This window comes from Podarcis erhardii (assembly GCF_964252035.2).
Source record: "Podarcis erhardii genome assembly, chromosome: 7".
Taxonomy (NCBI): Eukaryota; Metazoa; Chordata; class Lepidosauria; order Squamata; family Lacertidae; genus Podarcis; species Podarcis erhardii.
The window spans coordinates 66,788,506-66,810,072 of NC_138511.1; the positions used below are offsets into that span (position 1 = coordinate 66,788,506).

General features: G+C 45.8%; 1 long non-coding RNA gene across 7 annotated transcripts in view; it reads right to left on the bottom strand.

Moving 5' to 3' along the window:
• Positions 1–20,599: 20,599 nt before the first annotated feature.
• LOC309346161 overlaps positions 20,600–21,567 on the bottom strand; it is a 34,794-nt gene continuing 33,826 nt past the window's right edge. For all 7 annotated transcript variants that reach the window (XR_014158400.1, XR_014158401.1, XR_014158402.1 and 4 more), the window contains one exon: positions 20,600–21,286. This is a non-coding gene — a long non-coding RNA (uncharacterized lncRNA). The remainder of the gene's footprint in view (positions 21,287–21,567) is intronic.

Genomic DNA, 21,567 nt, shown 5'->3' on the forward strand with positions numbered 1-21,567 from the left:
GTTGCCTCAAGCTTGAGTGATTCTTTGTGATGTTATGCTAGCCAAAAAAATCCCTTACTTTGGGACATTTTCTTAACTCACATTAGTTGGCGTCACCATGTATATATCGTATGCTATCTATGCCATGTATATATCGTATGCTGTAAATTAAGATACAATTCAGTAGTGATATAAAAGTGTTGTAATCATATTATTAGCCTACCGTGTTGCTTTTGGATTGTCAGATTTTTCTGTTTGCAACACAGGGGATCTTTGTTGTTTAAATCTATTGTCGGCCGTCTTGAGAATTTCAGTTAGTAGGCAGGATATAAATACTCCTAAAGAAATCAATAAATGCATCACTTTGAAATTCAACTTGAGAAAAATCTAGCAGAAAAGAAGCACAGGAAAGGTCACACTTATTCTGTTAGCTGCCTTCAGTTTCCTTGGAAAACCAGTCAAGACGGCTTCCGGTCCCACCTGCCTTAATAGAGGCAGCCCCCATGATAGCAGGGGATGGTCGGTGAACAAAAAACAAGGATGACAAGGGTAAATCATCCTTGCAAATTCCCCCCAGGTATAGGGAGAATGATCTTCACCTGCAGTTTGTCTCTGTACCTAGTTCTCGCTCCAGCATGGTTTGTGGGAGGCAGGGAGTGCAAAAGCACTTCGCCTGTTGAAAACCTTCCTAAACCCTTAACCCCCATTAAGAAGCAGATGTTCTCCATTTAATTGGATCTTTAATTGGCTTTAAAGTACCGGTGCATGATGGGAAAGTGTTGCAACAACATACTGCAGAATATACCAGCTACATGGATCAAAAGTTTTAATTGAGATAAGATTTTCTTCAGCGTGAGAGTTGGTTGGGGAGAGGAAAGCCCACAGTTTGTTTATTCTAAGGTGTTTTTTTTTACATATTTATGATTTGGCAACCCTCTCCGGAAAACAAGATACAAATATATTTACAAGTGAGGAAGGGACGTTGGAGTAATATTGATATTAACAAGCAAAAATAGAAACTTTGTGTGATCTGAAATGAATAAAGGAGGGGGAAGGGAAGCTCAAGTATGACTGTGTTGGAAAGAAAGAGCAATTCCCCTCACCTCCATTTAAAAACACCAGACAAGAAAAAAAGAGACTGAGATTTGCGTGTGCTACTGACGGAATGTAATCTAAGATAAAGTTTAATTGGGCCATAAATCTCTTGCTGAAAGGAAAAGAATTTGGGAGCTGTGATAAGAACACTGCAGAGATTCTGGGAGTTGGAAAGGAGTATAAAATCTTCAATGCATCTGAAAATTGCCTACCTTTTCCTAGTCTGAGGGGGAAATGGCGAAGGTCTGAGACGTGTTTTACTAGTGAGACAGAATGGTTTCTAGCAGACTGTCGCCTGTTCTGAGACATCGAAACAAGGGATGGAGAGATAAGACCTTTGAGAAACTTGGAGATTCAGTTCCGCCCCAAGCCATGATGGGGGAAAACAACAGCTGGGAAGTGAAAGAGACAACACCATGTAAGGACAGAAGGAATCTCCATGGACATAACAGCTTTCACACACAGGGAAGAATAAAGGTAATAGTTTGAGTTCCTCCCTTGAAGCTTTATAAATTTACATATTGTCACATCACGAATGGAAATAATTACTTATGTAGCTGTTGACTAAGGGATTATTATTATAACTGAAATGTAACTGACATTAATCAGGATTATGAAACGCTGGTGATATGAGATCAGAAATGCACCCAAACCACCATGCGGGGAGCCATGTATTAATTGCAAGTTGATTGGCATTTTGATAATTGTATAATTTGGGAATTGTTTCCCACAGATCTGAGGGCAATGAAACAATCGCTGAGATGGCTAGAGTGCCGGTGACGGATAACTCATTCTGAAGCTAACCGGACACGGGTTAGAGCTCAATGTCAAGCCTACCAAGTGGCAATAGCGATGGCGAATAAGACTTTCTTCACCGCCTCTATTGCATCTGCAGAAAACAGCAGCAGGAGACTCTTTCGGGTGGTTCGCCTAAACATAGAACAGGTTACAAGGTGGCCACTTGGCAGGGTAACATAGGGCTTTAAGGTAGATGGCTTGAGCTAAGATGTTGTCCCAATACTTGACATGCCCACTGTGCTCTCCTTTTGAAGATTAGGGTGGGCACAGAGATTTACATGAGTCTTGTCCTGAACCCTGGGACCAAGAGAGCAAGGAGGCACTCCTGTGTGCAGGCTGGGTTTGCTCAAGCCACCTCAACTGGCACTGCATCCTCAGAGCTGGAGGGGGATTTGATGGTGCCAGCACACTGTCCAACCTAGGCTCATGCACCTCTCTTGGGGAGAAGAGTGCTTTGCTAGCAGGAGATGGGACAGGGGCCGATTCAGACACCTCTCCCTCAGCACTTGTGACATCTGTTGTCACTGAGGTGGAGCTTTCTCCCAACTACTCACTTGACTCCTCCCCAGCATCCAGATCAGTACTTCCCAAACTGCTGGGCCTCTCCCCCAGACTCTCATCCCATTTCTCCTTCTCCTCCAGCCTGCCAAGAAGTCTTCAGGAGGCGTCTGACAAGTGGTGACTCTGAAGCAGCAGAGTGAATTTTTAAAAACAATAATAATAAGAATAAAAGGAGGAAGAGGAGGAGGAAGTAGTAGTGAGGGGAGGTAGTTGTTTTGGTGCCCTCCAAAAGTTGTTGGACTACAACCCCCAACAGTCCCAACCAGCAGGGCAGCAGGGATGATGGGAGTTGTAGTTCAACAATATCTGAAGGGCACCACATTGCTGTCCTTGCGCTATGCACAGTCCTTCATTTCCCAGGCTCTATTTCATGGAATTGAGATTTGCTGTTTTATTGTCTTCTTCGCCCTATAGTTTTTTTGCCAATAGAAGCCACCCTGGTTTTGCAAAGCAAGCAAGCCAAGCTCTACCCTGAATAGCAACGCCAGCGCCTCCTCCAGCGCAACCTTCCTCCGTGCGCAAGTGTGGACGCCCATGTGGGTGTGAGAGAGTTTGGCACCAAGGGCGGAGGGATGCTTCTCTGTCTTGTCCGAGCGATGTAAAAGGAAGGAGGCTCCTTCCTGTTCTTTCAACGGTGGTGTGGTCACTCGGGGCCGCCTTGCTTCAAGGGGTTGGCCAACCCCACTGGTCACGTTCTCAAATAATGGCTTCATTAGATTGGAAGAAGTGGATGGTGACCTCTTTGAAATGGACTTCCTGACCCTCGGTGACCTTTCGCCCTCCTGCTGACAGCCTGTAAATCTTCTGCCTCGGGACTCAACACTCCCAGGTAACCGCTGCAATGCAGCCAAGGCTCAGGGCCAAGCAGACATCCAGTCTGTAACCACAGAAGAAAGCTGTGCTGTGCTACCTTAGGGCACTGCAGTTTCCAGCAGCAGCTTAGCACCAAAGGGTATGTCTCTGTGGCTTTATTGTACAGATCCTGCTTGCTTGCTGGCTCACGAGAGCGTTCTGATGGATAGTGGTCCATAGGTCAGATCTGTCTCCTGTTCCTTCCCCCTTAATGGTGCAAAGAAAATGGACAGGAATACATTTCCCTCACCCGCTCTCTTAGAACACCAGAATTCAAGGATCAGCCAATGTAAATGGGCAGTGGGATTCAGGACACACAAAAAGAAGGTCCTTCTTCACACAGCACAAAGTTACGGTACTTTACGGCAGGGGGAGAATGCGGGGAGAAATCCAGTGCAGTTCACATATTAATGTTAGTCTATTGATGGCACTTTGCAGTTCCAAAAACATTGCTTGAACCAAAACGCAGCAAGCCTTTGAAATTCATGCTTCTCTGAATTTTGCAATGCAGCTCCCCAGCTCCCCAAAAGGTATGTATGAAAATGCATAAATTAAGGGAGGAATGAGCATTAAAATGCATGAATTAGCAAAAAGCAAAGCATACAAAAAGCATTTTATTAGAGAAAAATGCTTGCAGTAATGTATAATTAGGACTTATATATGTGCATATTAGGGGAAATGCACGCTATGACAATTTTTTTTTTTAAAGAAAGATTGCAAACTGTTGACAACTTTAACAAACGTGGAAAAACTAGAAACACAAATTGACAGATCTGTCCAGCACAAGACAGGGGTAGTTAATGAGGTGTCCTTCAGATCTTTGCTTGTTTGTTATATTTGCTAGTAACTTTTCTCAGAGTGACCCAAAATGACATACATAAAAACCAGTTATGAACATCCAATATAAATCTAAAAATGCAGCTATACAGCTAAAAAGCGGGACTTACAGATCCCATGCCACTACAAGAGGTCACAATGACACCATACAAATTATGGGTCAAAAGCCTGGTTTAATAGAAAAGTACAGAAAAAAATAGATAGAAATGGTGCCAGGTGTGCCTCCCTGGAGAGAGAATCCCACAAGCAGGGGCCCACCACTGAAAAGGCCTAATCTTGTGTTGCCACCCTCTGCACCTTCCAAAGAAAGGCCTCAGGAAATGATCGCCGGGACCAGGTTGGTTCATGTGGAGAGAGGTGGTCCTTGATGTCCTGAGGTCCTGAGCTGCATAGGAGTTGGACTCCAGCAACCTTTGGAGGGCAGGACATTGCACAGTCCTGCTTTATGGAATTCAGGACCATGACATGCAATGATGGCCACTGGTTTTGATGGCTTTAAAAAGTTCTTTAGAAACCAAACAAGACACGGAGAAAGGTAACTGCACAATCCTATAGATGCCTGCTCAATAACAGGTCTGAATTAGTTCAATGGATTCATCTGATCCCGATATTTGCATACTACCTTTCAGGCAAATGCCCTCTTTAGGTGCCACTGAACACCACCACTTTCACCGCCATCACTCTAAAAACCTATCTTCCATTTTACAATGCAGAAAGTTTAAACTCTGGGACACTCACTCCTCAAGCCCAGTTCCTCCGTGCTCCCTGCCTGCCCTGATCTTTGTTTGCATGTCAGTGACCTTTGGCTACAAGCAAAAATCAATATGGGAGGCCAGGGTCCACCACTCCCCATCTCCTGGGGTCCCCGAGTGACCAGTGCATCGGTCAGTATCTATAATGAATCTCAAAAGTGATTGAAGAGCTGTCAGGCAGCTGTCTGTTCGCATCACCGGGGAAATGGCTTGGAGTGGATGTATTGATCCAAAAGAGTCACAGGTGTGCTGCCATGAGTCTCCTGAATATGGCACTCGGACAGCAGCTTATTGCAACCAAACACACTCATTTACAAAGGAGTGCTTTTCACCTAGCCCTAACCATGTGGGATCTATTCTTAACATCAAATCTGGCGATGTTTTTGTAGGTGACTTTGATCATCACCAGCAAACCGTTCAGGGCTTCTCACCTTTCCCCCCCCCCTTTTTTTTTTTTTTTGATTCACCAAGATGCTCTGACTTTGGGGGCACCAATATGGCTAGGGGGTGGGGAAGCTACAGCCCTTGGCCTAGTTTCATGCACCCTGCTGTTAATTCAGGCTGGTGTTAACAGAGGCAGGGGGAGATGAGAGAGAGAGAGAGAGAGAGAGAGAGAGAAATTGCAGAAAGAAATCTGGACACACAGAGAGGGGTGCAGCGAGAGAGATGGGGCACAGAGAGAAAAGGATGGGTGCAGAGGGGAGAGAAAGAGAAGGTGGAATAGAGAGAGACAGAACTTGCTATGCAGCACTGCAAATGCCACCCACCATAGGATGCAGCCCCCCAACTGACTTTCCCCAGGGGCCCCAGTCCCTAAGGGCCTTGGCTGCTGTACAAGATTATGAGAATAATCCAGTTTGAATGAACCATCTAGTCCAAGAGCGGAAATCCAGCCCAGCCCAGTTGCATGACTCTAGACCCACAACCAGGGCATGAAGACAGCAGACCCTTCCATACACACTCATTTAAAATCTTTTTCCCTTGCCTTTCAAATATTTTCTCAGGGTGGCTCACAACAGCGCACATAAGATCCAATTTTTAAACATCCGAACAAGGAAGGAACAGCGGCAGCAGCAACAAAAGCAGACTTGACAACATGAGCCCGTAAGTGTCTTCTCAGAATAAAGTCTTGTTAAATTACTCCCAAGTCAGTGGGTCTAGGGTTGCAGATGGTGTTGAAAACCACCAGCAGAAAGGTATTCTCAGGGGATATTAAACCCTGCCAAAGTCCCATATAAACAACAGCATTTTGTAACCTGCTTCTAAAAGCCATCAGAAGAGGATGAGGGTGGTACGTAGAGATATACTGCCTCTGAATATGGAAGTTCCATTCATGGCTTCATTGCTAATAGTTTGCCTTTGAGAAACCAGGCTCAAACAAGGAAGGACAAACTATTCGGAGGCCTCGGACAAGTGAGGGTGGGTAGCATGAAGGCACAAGGTGGATGGAGCATCACTTCTCTCCCCCAGCCCTATTCTCCCCTCTGCATTCATTCTCCCTCCTCATTCATCCATTGCTTTCTCTCACACACAAACATCCACCCTGTATTTATCAGCGTCATCCATCCCCTCCTTTCATTTCCTTCCTTATCTCTCTCTTTCCCACAATGAATTAGGGTCACATGTGGCCGTGGTTCACTCTGGTAAGTGACACAAGGCAGGCACAAGGAACCTCAGGCTTTGGGGACCAGCTTGGGGACAGTGTTTTTCTTTTCGTACATCCAATTTTTAAACGTTAGGAATTTTAGCTGCCCCACCCCACAGATAAAAGCTGGAGAGGAAGGGACCTCTGTATCAGGACCTCAAGACTCTCCCCAGACCACATACCCCCTCGGCCACAGCCCACACCAGCCCTGCTATGCACCTTCCTTCCGGGTTTTTGCCTACCTAGAATGAGTCCTTGAACTCTCATAAATGCCTCTCAGTTGCCTGGATGGAAAACAGAAAGGGGTGGGAGTGTACTAGCCTAGTGGCATACAGGTAAAATGTGCATTTGCTACTCTGCTCACTTTTACTTTTTACCCTACCATGGACTGGCATGCAGCCCCTCAAAGGAGAATGCCATCCTCCTCTGTTCATTCTGATTGACTCCAATCAACACAAAGTGTGAGAACACTTCTTTTCAGCATCTGAAAAGCTCCCATTCCACGTTGATTGGGTGGCTGTAAGATGCTGGAGACAGGGACCCTGCTGCAGAACTTGTAACTTGTTGCATATTTAACTTGTGAAGGTTCAGTTTTACATGTTTGGCAAACAAGTAAATTAAAAAAACTAAAAAGGGTGTAGGCATCCCTGGGGGCGGAGGACCTTTAGCAATTCCACCCACCATTGCACTCACCTCGAGAGTGCTTGGAGGTGCACGGAGAATGTGTTTTAACTATACGCGATTTTGGCTTTATGCACCATCCCCAGAACATAACCACCAGGTAAGTTGAGAGCACCTTGCATTAGTAGGTCTCTGACTCCCTGCAACCCCAAACAACTACACCTTTGCTTGTGTCCTTCAGTTTCTTGGACCAGGAAAATTCTGGTCTGAGGGGGAAATGTCTCTATTTGATCTGCCTGCAGCTTCCTGCAGCTGGCAGGCCCAACAGTGCAGGGATAAGGGACACTGTCATTGATCTGCAAGGTTTGTTTTTGGGCAGAGTCCCTGTGATGGCAGGCAGCAAAAGAAAGTAAATCCAGTGAATGCCTAATTAAAATAACATGGAAATCTAACCATAAACTGCTGCCTCTTTTAGCCAATAGATGGCACCAGATATGACATGCTTACAATGGCAAGAAGCTCCTTATTTAAATTAAAGCCATTTAACCCTAACATTTAAGTTAGAAGGGAGGCAAGAAATAGCTTAACTATAAGATAGTTCTCCAGCTGAAGTTAGCTGCCTAGGGCAAGACAGTGGTGGTTTAATTGCCGTCCTTTTTCAGGCAAGTAAACAGTGAAGTGAAGTCTTAAGACAGAAGTGGAGGATCTTTTTCAGCCTGAGGGCCGCATTTGTCTTCCAAGGGCCACATAACAGTAGTGGGCGGGGCCAAAGGGAAAATGGGGCAGAGCAACAAACGTTACCTCAACACTCAACACTCACCACTCTGAATACTGCATTGAAGTACCCAAGAGACAGAATTTCAGGGCACATTCCAGCCAGGCAAAAAACATCGAATCTGATATACATGTTGCAGCAGAGTGCAGAAACATGTAGCCTGGCAAGACTGTTGGTTGAAAGAACAAAGAAAGCTAAGGTCTATTATACCTGGCAAGCAAAGTCATTCTGAGTACAGTGGTACCTTGGGTTACAGACGCTTCAGGTTACAGACTCCGCTAACCCAGAAATAGTACCTCGGGTTAAGAACTTTGCTTCAGGATGAGAACAGAAATTGCGCAGCAGCGGTGCAACAGCAGCGGGAGGCCCCATTAGCTAAAGTGGTACCTCAGGTTAAGAACAGTTTCAGGTTAAGAACGGAACTCCAGAACAAATAAAGTTCTTAACCAGAGGTACCACTGTACAGGCTTCCATGCAGCCATCATGGAGTTATGAGGCTAATGAAAGGAAGGCCCAACACTGAAGAAGCAGCAGGAAGGAAGTAAAGCCTGAACAAAACAAAACAAAACAATATCTACAGGTAGTTACTCTTGAAGGAATCAGTGAGGGAAGAATTGGTTGCCTTTCTGTCTATCACTCCCCACCCCCCACCCCCCACCCCTGGTTCAGGTAACTTCTTGCAAGCACTGTTGCTTTACTCCCAAAAGGAAGAGGGAATGCTGCCTGATGAGAGTTATGAGGACAATGCAGAGATACATAAGGCTCCCCACCCCTGCCTTAAGAAGATAAATAATTGCCAGCAGGCCTGGACAACTAGCAAACCACCAAGACAAACACAACCTGCTGTGCCCAAGGGACTTGATGGAATTTTTTTTTTATTATTACATATCAATCCTCCATGAATTTGTCCAATCCCACTTTAAAGCCATTCAAGTTGATGGCCATCACTGCCTCCTATGGGAGTAAGTTCCATAGTTTCAGTGGCATAACATGGGTTGCCAGCACCCTGGGCTGCGCAGGGGTTGTGGGGGGTGGGGAGGGAGGGAAACGGATGGCGTATGCATGCGTATTCAATTGCCTAACAACATCTGTGTCACCAGTGCTTTCTTTGTAGAAAAATAAGTACCAGTACTCATCATGTTACAGTAAGTGCCACACTTTTTAACAACAAGAAGAAAAAGAAGAACAAGAGGGACTGGTACTGCATACCCTTGCGTACCCCCCCCCCCGGGGGGGGGGGAAGCACTGTGTGTCAACCGGGAGACTGCAACCACAGAGATAATAAAAGGAGTTGTTCCATCATCTGGAGAAGTCACTTCCTGGTTTGTATGGAGTAGCCGTTTTCAATGGAGCTCAGCAACAGAAGCGTGCAGCCGTATTGAGGCAGGGGGTGAAATGTTGCACCCCCTAACAATTTTGCGCCCAGGGCAACTGCCCCTGTGGACCCCTCACACTACGCCACTGCATGTTTTAACTATGCGCTGCAACAGCTAGAAGATGTTGAAGCAGCTCATCTTCCCTCCACCAGCCTGCTCTTCTGCTCTCAGTAGAAGCTTCCAAGCCTTCTTTTCCTTTCATTAAAAAAAAAGTCAGGAAACATGCAAATTCATGTCAGGTTGGGCCCTTTACCCCATGAACAAGCCAATCCATGAAGGCTGGTTCATCTGGGGGAAAGCAGCGCTGCTCCACCAAGCTCAGTCTCCCTCCAGTTGCCTGCCTTCTTACTTACAACCACACCGATGAGGTGGCCCTGGCTGCCAACTTCCTCCTCCCTTGCCTCAGTTGTTGCCCTTGCAGAATGCAGCAGGGAGGAAGGTGGGGACAAAGCTAGAACCAGTCGACTTTGCCTGCCATTGGCTTCGCCTACTGCGGAATTCCCTGCCTTTCATCCTGCCAGCCTGACTGGGCACCAGCTGTGGCTGAAGCCGATCTACACCACTCACAAAGAACATGCCACACACTTGCATCGAGAGACTCTGTTAGGCAGAGTTTGCTAGGGGGCAATTCTTACATTGCTTGCAGGTGGCGACATAATGCTTTGCATTTACAGTGCATTTTAGAATGTTCAAAGCACCTCACTTATTACATTAACTGGGATATCCTTACAATAGCCCTATAAAGTAGGTCAGTATTATGACACTCGGACTTACAAAGGGGTGAAGGAAGGCTGAAGCTGAGACTGTGTCCACTAATCAGTTCACCTAATCTGCCTGTGGCTGAGGCAATATTTGAACACGGACCTTTTTCATTGACCACAAGCTAATCTTAAGCGCACAGCCCCAGCAAACCAGCAGCAAAGAAGACAGAGCTCTGAACGTGAGCTGCTGAAAGTTCGCTACAGTAGAGCTACAAGGCATTGTATTCCCTCCTTTCAAACCCCCCCCCCCCCACGCCTCACAATCAGTCTCTCCTCTGCTGCCATCGGGTCTGATCTATGATTCATCTTTCATCTGGAGCCCACATCTTCTCTTCCTGACCAGATTGAGCTCCGAGGTGTCAGCAGAAAAGGCAAAATCAGGCGGGAAATAAGAAAATAAAATGTGAGAGGCAAGAACAACATTCATTCTGAAACTTCACACCTTTAATAACGAGGAAAGAGCAAGGCGCCCAAAGGTAGCTGCACTCGCTCAGCAGCAGATCTGAGGGGCAGAATCTGCAAAGGAAGGACAGGGGTCTTTTTATTACTGCTATTATTTATTATTATTTGGTAATGTGCTTTCCCTTGTGTGACAACGTTCCGCCAGCACAAGTACTCCACTCAATATATTTAAATTAGCACTGCATTAGCTACAACCCATTGCCCCTTTCTAAAATTTGTGTATTGATGTGTGTTTTCCCTTTTTGTAAGTCTACCAAAGAATAAAACAAAACAAAACAAAATTGGGATTAAGGGATTTTCTCAGGATGGTGGAGGGTATGTATCAGTGCTGGATTCATGTATAAGCTAAACAAGCTACATCTTAGGGCCCCACTCTAATGGGGGCTCCCAAAAAAATTAAAGGAAAAAAAGACTGGATGTATATTTCCAAAATATAAGATAAAAAACAAATAAAATAAAACCTACATACAGCAACAGTGTTTTGTGTTGTGTAGGCTCCTATGACGTAAGTCAGGGGTCTTCCAACTACGGACCACAGACCGCATCCAGCCTGCCATGGTCCTAGATCTGGCCTGCCCGGCCATTGCAGAACCCTGCTGTGAAGCCACGGCACCAGGTTTACCTCAGCTGAGCAAGCCCTTTCCCCTGGGGAGAGCAGAATCCACAAGAGCACACAGGGGAGCAAAGGCCAGTGAAGTGCCCAAGTCCTCATGCTCACCAGACTCCTGGTGTGGCCCTGGCAACTCTGTCCAGAAGCTGTAGCTCTCGCTCCCTCTCCCAGAGTGCCAAGCAGACATGGTTGTGGATGGAACGAGCGAGCGCCCAAGCCAGGCAATGCCCGTCCCCTATCCTCCCCCCCAACCCCACTCCAGCCCCCCATCCTTCTGCTCCCCCCCTCCGCTGGCCTCGCCACTCTCCTCAGAGTTCCATGGCCGCCTAGAGCCCCCAAGAGTGCCATGCAATGGAGCCGATGCCAGGCCTGTGCGTGCTCCTGTTTTGGCTCGGGCTCCTGCTATTGCCGCCACTGCTGCGCCTGACCACTGCCATGGAAGGTGAGTGCAGCAAGGATGCTGAGCTGGAAAGGGCACCTGGCAACAGCCAGTGCTCAGGGTTGTTTTGTGGGGAGGTGGAAGGGTGGCAAGAGGAAGGGGGAGATTTGAAGGTAGGGGGAGGCAAGGCCGCTCAGCAATAGCTCTTCCTCGGACCAGGAGAGCCAGCACCATGTTGCTCTTTCTCCCGTGCCAGCCGCTGCTTACAGCCCCCCTTGACGGGCGGTGCTCTCTGGGAAGCAGCCGCTGCTTTGGCAAACGCATGCCGGAGCCTGGAGTCCAGGGTGCACTGAAAGGCCGCTCCTTGGCCCGGCTCTGGCCTGGCTGGCAGCAGCCGGGAAGAGGAAGGAGGCCAGGCCAGCAAGCTGCCTATGAGGATTTCGTGAGGAAGCGTATGTAACTCGAGGTACCACTGTACTTGTGTTAATTCACAAAGCCTCAAGCAACTTGGGTCCAAAGTACCATGAGGACCATCCGATAACTTAGACTGCCCCTTGAGCATTGAGGTCCTCTGACTGGGCGCTTCTGGTGGTTCCCCTGTGATTCAGTTGGCCATCACTAGGGGCCAAGCATTTAATGTGGCAGGCCCTTCCCTGTGGAACTCCCTGCCAGTAGAGCTTCAGCAGGAGCCATCTCTGCCTTCCCTGAGATGTCTTCTGAAAAAACACTGCTTAGACAGGCCTTCACAATATGAATTTCCTTGTGGACCAGCCAATATTCACTGGTGTCCTATTGATGCTTTTAATTACAGTGGTACCTTGGGTTACATAGGCTTCAGGTTACAGACTCCGCTAACCCAGAAATAGTACCTTGGGTTAAGAACTTTGCTTCAGGACGAGAACAGAAATCGTGCTCCGGCGACGCAGCGGCAGGCCCCATTAGCTAAAGTGGTGCTTCAGGTTAAGAACGGACCTCCGGAACGAATTAAGTACTTAACCCGAGGTACAACTGTTTTGTTTTATGGATATTTAGGGACTGATTATATTGTATATATATTTTTATGCTGCAAGCTGCCTTGATATACTTTACAAGAGCATAGATCATAAATGTTTAAGCAAACAATTCCTTTTTGTTCCTCTCCGCTCTGCATTTCTTGTCAGAGTAGTTACTAGTTAATTTCATGTGAACAGAGTAGGGGCTTCTCTAGATTCTTGTCAGTTTCACCTCTGCTGTCAGGGCTTATTTAAAAATATCACCTACACCACAAAAGGGGGCCGAGGCAGAGGAGATGGAAACCACAGTGGCGAGAGGGAGGAAATAGGGTGCGACTCTCGCTCCTTTTGACCCTGCCAGTACTGTTAAGAATATAATAATAGCTCTGCTGGATCAGGTAAGTGGTGCATCTCGCCAGGCGTGCTGTTCTCACAGTGGCCAACCAGATGCCTATGAGAAGCCTGCAATCAGGACCTGAGCACCAAGGGCGTAGCATGGGTTGCTGGCTCCCAGGGCAGGGCAAGTGTGGACCCTGCAGTGGTCAATCCCTTTGTCAGCTAGCATTTAATCAAGGGGATCTCTCCTCGAAAATCAGCCCCAACCTGGGAGCAGAGATAAGGCAGAAAACATGGAGCCAGGAACACTGCGGTGTCACCTCGCCCTCCTGTCCTTGCAGCAAGGCACTCTGGGCAACGCACGTGGCTCCTGCAGTGCTTTCCCATCTCCCTCTTCCTCCCTCCCTCCTTGGTGGGCGGCTGCGGCGGCCTCATCCCCTCTTGACCGCCCAGGGGCAGGCTATGCATGGGCATCCCTTTGCCAGCCACAGGGAGGTGCTGCAGCTGCCGCCCCAGCCCTAAAAGCTCATTTCTTTTACTCTGTATTCCCTCTGCAAGAGAGAGAGATGGGGGGGGGGGGTGGATGGATGGGTGGGTGGATGGGATGGATGGATGCATCATCATACCACCAGGGCCTGCCTGTGGGTTCCTCCACAGGTACCAGACTGTGCTTATTGTTGACAACACCCTAAGTACATGGAATATATGTTAAAATGTGAAGAAACCCTTCAGTGCAGGGTGGAGAGCTTAAAACGTGTGAGAAGCCCTGCCCAAATGTTTGCACCTTCAGACAGAACACATCTATTCGAAGGTGACCCAACAAGGAAAGTTGACAATGCAATTGTGAACACACCTTATTTCATAGCCAATGATATTCTAGGGGAGAGGCACATGTGAAAAGCAGCATGTACGAAATTGGTGTCTCATCTTCCCTTGCATTTGTGCTTGCGAGGGACAGAGGACAGCAGGCTGTCGCAGCCAACACCTGCTCTCAAGGTGTTACTTGCAGCCTGAGCTTTCACTACAACCCCACTATGCTCCAAATTATTGTGGTTTCTCACTATGGTTTCCCTTGCCACTGGGAGCTTATCGCTTCTCCCCTTCCCGCAATGCACTTGGGCTGTGGGGGAAGAGGCAGCAAGGGGTGGCGGAAACAAATCTATTACTTGTGAAGATCGACTATGCAGTTTATAAGAAAAAGGCTCAGGGCACTCCCTCGCTCACACAGCTGACACGAAGTTGCAGCCCTTAGCAAAAGTTGGTGCAAGCTTTCCTGGTATAGATGTCAGGTACTGAAGAAACTTGCCCTGTTGGATTTCTGCCTGTTATGCAGCTGCTAAGCACACACAGCTTATTTCAGGACGAAAAGTATTGGTGAACTCTCAACCAGGAATGGAGCTGGTATAAACAGTGATGTGTACATAGGCTCAGTCAGCTGATTTTCAAGGTCCTATCTCTTCCCCTCAGGTCTTATAAAGCCCTAACTTCACAATTTGCTTCAAAGTCTGACAACAATGTGAGGACACTAAATGTGTTGTCCCTCACCATGATTGCTGCCTGGGAACTTGACACTTTTGACAAAGCACCTGCTACTGAGCCTGTTAGAGTTCGTCAAGGCCTGACAGACCCAAAGGCTGGTGCATTTCAGGATATCACCAGTCTTCTGTCCCATACTGTCCAACTTCCTCCAACTTAAAACCAGGATGCATGTCTGCTGGGAAGCACTCCTGGGCAACTCACGTGACCTTCCCCATGTGACACTCTTGCCCCGAAAACATGGCCACCAAAATCTTGCGTGGAAAAATGGGATGTCCCATTTTCCCCAGGGCATTTGGAAGGTATGCTGTCGAACCAGAGGTCTCCACGCTTGCCAGCATGAGGCCTAGTACGTTCTCTTGCTGTATCAGGTTGTGCCTCACACAATCACCAGACTTCAGCTCAAAAGAGACCCAAAGTGGCCAGGACCATAACACAGTTGCTCTACTGTTGGATTTCATTATTTCTGGACTACAGTGACAGACCCAAAAAAAATTAAAACAAGGGTCTCAGAATGGTCTCCCTACCCAGTTCCACAATCCTATGATTGATCTAATCACAATGTAAGGAGCTCAACTCTTTAATTTATTACTGTAATGAAACTGGGATCCTACCAAGGAAGGTCTCTAGATGGGGCAGATAACCCAGAAGCCCACTCACCCATGAAATCAGCAGCTGTTGTTTTGAACTCAGAGGGTTTAAGCTGCAAAAAGTCTGCTCGTAACTCTTATGATCTGGCATGAAGTAAGCATCTTCTAGAGATTGACTGAAGGTCAAAGGGGAGTCGTGTTTGAGTTTATAAAGTGCTACATGGTTGTAGAAAATGAAGAAAGAGCCGTTTCCCCTTCTACTTTCATAATACTTGAACCGGGGAGTAATCCAATGAAGCTGAATGATGACAGATTCAGGACACACAAAAGGATACACTTACCCACATTGCAGAGCTACAATGTATGCACACCCCACCCCAAAGAATCCTGGGAATGCTAGTTTGCAAAGGGTGCTGGGAATTGTGGCTCTATGAGCGGCAAATTACAGTTCCCATGATTTGGGCGGGGGCAGGGAAAGGGTGCTTTAAATGTATAATGTATATGGAATGGGTTGCCAAAAGATGTGGTCGCCAAATTAATGGAGGATAAAGCGTGCCACAGCGTCTATAGTCATTATGGCTGTACCTCCAGGCTCAGAGGCAGTATATGCCTGAGTCACCAGGGTACACCAATGGGGCAGGGCTTATTACCCTCCTCACCGGCTTATGGGCTTGGCAGAGGCATCTGGTTGGACACTATGTGAAAGAAAATGCTCAAGCAGAAACGCCTTTCATTTGATCCAGCAAGCTTTCTGTGTTGGTCAGAAACCATCCCATTTGGTCACATTAGGCCTGGAGCAGGGTAGTTCATTAAAAAGGGACCCAGTACTTTTTTGGAGGCCGAGAGGTTACATTTTAAAAAAGGAAATAATGCAATCAATAGTAACAGGGTTGCCAACTTTTCATCCAACAGTTGCTTGACCAGCAGCAAACCTTCATTCTCAAGTGTGTCGCTGAGCCTAATTCAAAGTGCTGATACCCGAGACCCTGATTGTTTCTGACATTTTTCTGCATGTCGCTTAGAAATTCCAGTGATTAAGCAGTATTTAACAGTTCAATTAAACAACCAAAGATCACCTACATTCAGCCTGCCCGAAGCTTGCTCTATGGAAATTCGTAGCATAGTTTACTGAGTGCTTACCCAGGTAGTTTCCGCACCAATGTTTTTTAAAAAAGAATTTTTCTCAGGTTTTTTAATCCACCGTATAATTTACGCTGCCTAAATTGTTCCGCTCCTTGATGTTTCCACCATTGAGGTTTCTCATTTAGGTTGTTGTTTGAACTTTTCTGTTCTATTGAAATTAAGCAAGCCACCCTGAAAATGGAACGTATTGAAGGACATGGTTTGAAATGTGTACCAGCTGACCAGTGGCGACTGTAAACCCTCCGTCAGTCCAACCATGTCTTTTCTTGCCCCACAGCTGACATCAGGGGTAGGGCAGGTGTGTGTGGATTGGCTAAAACAGCCTTGTGAGCCAAATGGTCTGGAAGTTGCTCACACCTGGTTAGGATCTGTCACTATCGGATCTCTGTTTTGTGCTTTTCCAATCTTAAATTTGGTTGTCCATATTTCTTGAGGAATCGGATTTAAAATAATAAAAAAAAATCCCCATGAAAATTCTCCAGCATTTTAGTGCTGATTTCTCCTAATAAACACATTTTTTTGTCTGGAGTTTGAATCATGTACTCATTTTTGCAAGCAATGTCTCCTAATATGTTGCATTTTTGTTTATTTTCACTAATATATTCATCCTTATGCACACTTTCCCCTGGTTGGGGAGCTGCATCACAAAATTCAGAGAAGTGTGAATTTTGAAGGGTGGTTGTGTTTTGGTTCTCATATGGTTTCAGAAGGTGTGGCTTTGATAGGTTCAGCTTTAAATGTGAACCGACTTTGTTTTTTTCTCCCATCCCTACATCTGGAATAAATGCATGATATCAAATGAACATCACCTGAGAATAGTGTCTTGCTTTGCTCTACAGAAGGGGAACAGGAAAAGGCATGGGTGTGATAGGATTGCCATATTTCAAACTGCTGCCGATAGCAGTATTCCAGATGTATCCAGGAAATTCTAGATGTATGGCAACCCTAGGATGTGAGGGGAGGGATTCCAACAGGAGTACTGTTATTGCTTAATGACATAAATGGAAGGGAATTTCAGGAGAAGGGAGGCTTGGTTTATGTATTTCGAAGGATTAAAAGGCAACTGACAGTCGGTAAAATTATACGCAGAACCAGACAAATTTTCAGCCTCTTGCAAGGAAGTGGCAAGTATATGGGGTAGTTCAAGCTAAGCTCCTTTGCCGCTAAATGCAGAAATGAATCATGGGATTGGCACAACTCCTACATGCATTGTAGTTTTCAGGTATGCCTGCACTATCACAAGCACTATTACCAGTATTATTAATTAGACTTGCTATTCATTTGATACCTGACAGTTTCCTAGTGATTTACAACACAGTAACAATATAAAACATTGTATTGTAAAAACAAAACAAAACTTCCATAACAACCACAGCAAGATTGGAAGCACGCTAATAAGAAAACATCATTTCAGTCTATCAAAAGCTTGGTAAAACAGTAAAACTTTAGATGAAGGCAGGAATTGGCATCAGAATGATGCAGCATGACTGTATTACTATGTTTTTATATGTACTGTCCCAGAGTGGCTGGGGAAACCCAGCCAATGGGTGGGGTATAAAAAAATATAATATTATTACTAATTATTATGATGGTGCATGCTTCACGCTGTAAGCAAGATGTTATAGGCAAGCACTGGAATCAAGGCTGAAAAACTCACAAGGTGCCCAGTGTCATCTGTGACTTCCAGGAATCTGAAACCAGCTCCAGGATTCTATACATCAGCCCTTGACTTTCAGTCCTCTAGTAAATGGTTTGGCTTCCCTTGGGGACGGGGTTGGGGGCTCTTTTACTGATGTCATTCCCATGAATTCTCTCTTCCCTTAAAAAGATGCCCCAGTTCAAGCTGATCAATTGTTCTCTCCCTTCTCTCCCTTGCCCTCCCCTCAGCAGTGCCACACTTTCTTTGTGGTGTTCCTCAACTCAGAGATCCTTAGATGATGTCTTGCTCACTTGTGGGTTTCCTGTGAGCCTCAGACAAAAAGCTTTACTCCAAAGATAAGTAGCAAGGCTCTTCTTCTAAGGTTTTGCATGCTAAAGGTATCTTCCAGCCTATCAATATTTTTGTGTGGGATTCAATTACTTCCCCAGCACATTCTGGTTGCGCCATTAAAGTGGGTTTCTGAAACAAATACACTTTCAGCTACAGAAAGCATTAGGAAAAGGCACTGGAAGGTGCAACAGTTGTTGGGCAAGATGTTGCCTAACCTCTCCATGAACAAACCAGGCTGAATGTTCATTGAACAGGTTGTCTGGAAGCGACCTAACGGTGCAACAGAGCTCCGTGGGAATTACTCCGAGTTAAGTGTGTGTGGCATTTGTTGCCCATATCACATTTCACAAAAGTAGAGGAGATTCAAGGGGGAGAAAGGAAGCTTGCATGCCCTGTAATGCAGATGGGGCTGTGCATGTCCCTCTTTGGACCTGCAATAACCCAAGACTTTATTTCCAGCCATGGAATAAGAAGATAAAGGTGTGAAAGTGGGATTGCCCGGCATTCGGATCTCCCCCACCCACCTCTCTCCCACTTTTAGATTACTTTCTCCCCATCCCCTCTCCCTCTTTCCACAACAGCTCCCTGATCCTATAACCTTGATGCAAGTTTTATGCAAGCAAATCAGAATGAATTCTTAATAAACAGGTTGTCTGGAGGAGTCAAAGAGGGAGCCTGGTAGATCTCCACTGAGAGGGCATTCCATATTTAGGCACTACCACCAAACAGGACCTGGCTCTCTTACTCACCTAACCACACAGAGATAGAGCAGATGGCCTCCAGTGCTGACCTGAAGAGTCAGGCAAATCCACACAGGAGTAGACAGATGAATTAAAATTTCTCCCACACTGCTCCTTATGATCTTGGCTGCTCCATTCAAAGTGAACATAACAATATGGCTGGGGCAACAGCCTTTGGGAGTCTTGGATCTCCAACAAATACAGTGGTGCCTCGCAAGACGAAATTAATTTGTTCCGCGAGTTTTTTCGTCTTGCGATTTTTTCATCTTGCGAAGCACGGACTTTGGAAAAGCTTCAAAAATCACCAAAGTTTTCAAAAACCTCAAAAAAGGCTACCACACCGCGTGCTATGAGTTGCTCCTCAAAGTGAATGCACGGTTTTAAGAAAAAGGAAAGAAACTTGCAAGACAAAGGAAACAAACTTGCAAGACGTTTCCGTCTTGTGAAGCAAGCCCATAGGGAAATCCGTCTTGCAAAGCAACTCAAAAAAGGAAAAACTCTTTCGTTTTGCGAGTTTTTCGTCTTTCAAGGCATTCGTCTTGCGAGGTACCACTGTATCCATAGACCATCCTTGGAGTCTGCTCTGTGTCTCAGGGTAAATTCTACCTGCCACCAAAATGTGACTACCTCATTTTGTGTCCACAAGCAGCAATCCTGTGCCCATCAAACCCAAACTGAGGATTAACCTAAGACTTAGTTTGCCCCTGGCAAAGTTTAACCAAAGCTCTGTAAGTGACCAAGAGTACATTGGATTCTTTAACAAGTTGACTTGTGATACAATTACGCACATTGGAAGTGTAAAGATGTGGAACAGCACGGTGCTTGCTGTGAGTGAGATGCCCAGGGACAGTGGGCAGTTTTTTGTGTTTAAGGGGAGCGGAACTGGTCTTTTGCATTTTATTATCAGGGCAGGGTCCAAACCAGCCCCTGAAAGCTGGTTTCTGCCCAGGTGCTGAACTGAAGCATAGGATGCAAATGTGAAGAAGAAGAAAAGAGTGCCCCCAAGTATGCAAGAATGTCTTTGGACCAGTGAATCATCACGGGCAGCTGTGTCTCACCTGAGTGTCTATGTCATACAGTTCATCTGGTTGTCTGTGTCATACAGGGTAGCTTCCAACCTATCTTGAACCCTGGCACCTCTCTTCTTAGAAACTAAGCACCTCAGAGAATATTCTCTTCTTCCTCCTCCTCCTTGTGGTATAGTGGCTTTGACTTTCCTCTCAGCATATAGCAAGAGCCGAAGAATTAAGGACACTTCCTGTTGCTTCAGCTGAATCATTCAAAACGTGCCCAAAAGGAGATCAGAGTGGATTCCCTTTCATTCTCACAACTGGTTCTTGGCTTGAGAGATAAAGAAGCAGCAATCCAAACCCAGGTAGGCAATCTTTGGTCCTCCTGCCAGCTCCCTGGAAGCAAAGGGCTTTTCCATTCTGGTGCCTACCTCACTCTTTCGGTGGGTCGTTTTGCAACATTCCTTTGCTCTCCCTTTATATCCAGGTATCCCATTAGAAATAGCCATATTTTATATTCTTAGCAATAGGAAGTTTGGATTTCTGAATGACCTTTTCACAAGCCCAGGGGCTGTAACAGCTGTGGTACAAGGGTACTTTGGCAAGCTATCATTTGGCAAAGGTATCATAAGTGCACTCTGCCATTTGTTTTGGCGGAATTTGAAGAGTCGTGGGGGCCTTGTAGGTGGCAATTTATTGCAGACCTGGTGCTGTGCACACATGCATGTTGTGTGCAGTGATCACACAATGATATCCTCTTCAAAATTCTGCCCTGCATTATTTTCCCATTTTACCCTGGTTGACGATTTCCATGGAAAATCGTAAAACATTGCCACAAAAACCTTGCATGCATGAGCAATTAGGGAGAAGGTCACATCATTTTGCATTTAAAAGTGAACCTGCCTAATTTGTGCTTTCAGAAACAGTATGCAACCCGTAACTCAACAGTGCTTCAAAACCCGCACTTCTGCAAATTTTGTAATGCAGTTCTCCTGCCAAGTGTACAGAAATGTATTCACTAGCAAAAGTAAAATTAGAAAATGCATTGTATTAGGAGGGAAAGCCTTGTGAAAATGTGTATATTAGTCAAAATTGCATATGGAAATAAGTTTATTAGGAGAGATTTGTACAAAAATCCTGGTGAAACTTCATGAAGGTTTTTTGTCTTGTTTTTTTTAATGCAAATTGGTGTGAAAATGTGGAGAACTACATTTAAGATTGGAAAAATGAGAAACTCAGAGAATCAGAACTGATATCTTTGCCCACCAGTATCCTATGACCAATATCCAGTCTACCATAAACTGCCGTGTGGAAGCACCTCAGATGTTATGGTGTGTCCTCCTCAAGAGTTGCTGAGACTTTTTGTTGTCCCCAAATACATAGGTGTCTTCTCCAAACAGTAGTGCCATGGGTAACTGAAATTGTTCAAACACCCCATTCGCAAAACTGTGAAAAGAAAGGAAATAGAAACAATTTTTAAAAGAGAAAAACTGCATGTAACAATAGAAAAATGTGGAATTGAAAACCAGGAGCAAGGTGGGAGGGGAGGTAAAGGAGATGGAAACTGGACAATGGAAATAAAATGGGTGGGATAGTTCAGTTGTTTTAATTGCTCAGAAATAGATTGCCAACTGTTTCCCTGTGGCTTTATTAACACCTTGATCTGCAGGCAATATTTTAAAAATAATGGGCTGTAGGCAACCAATTTCTACTCAGAGTAGACCTTT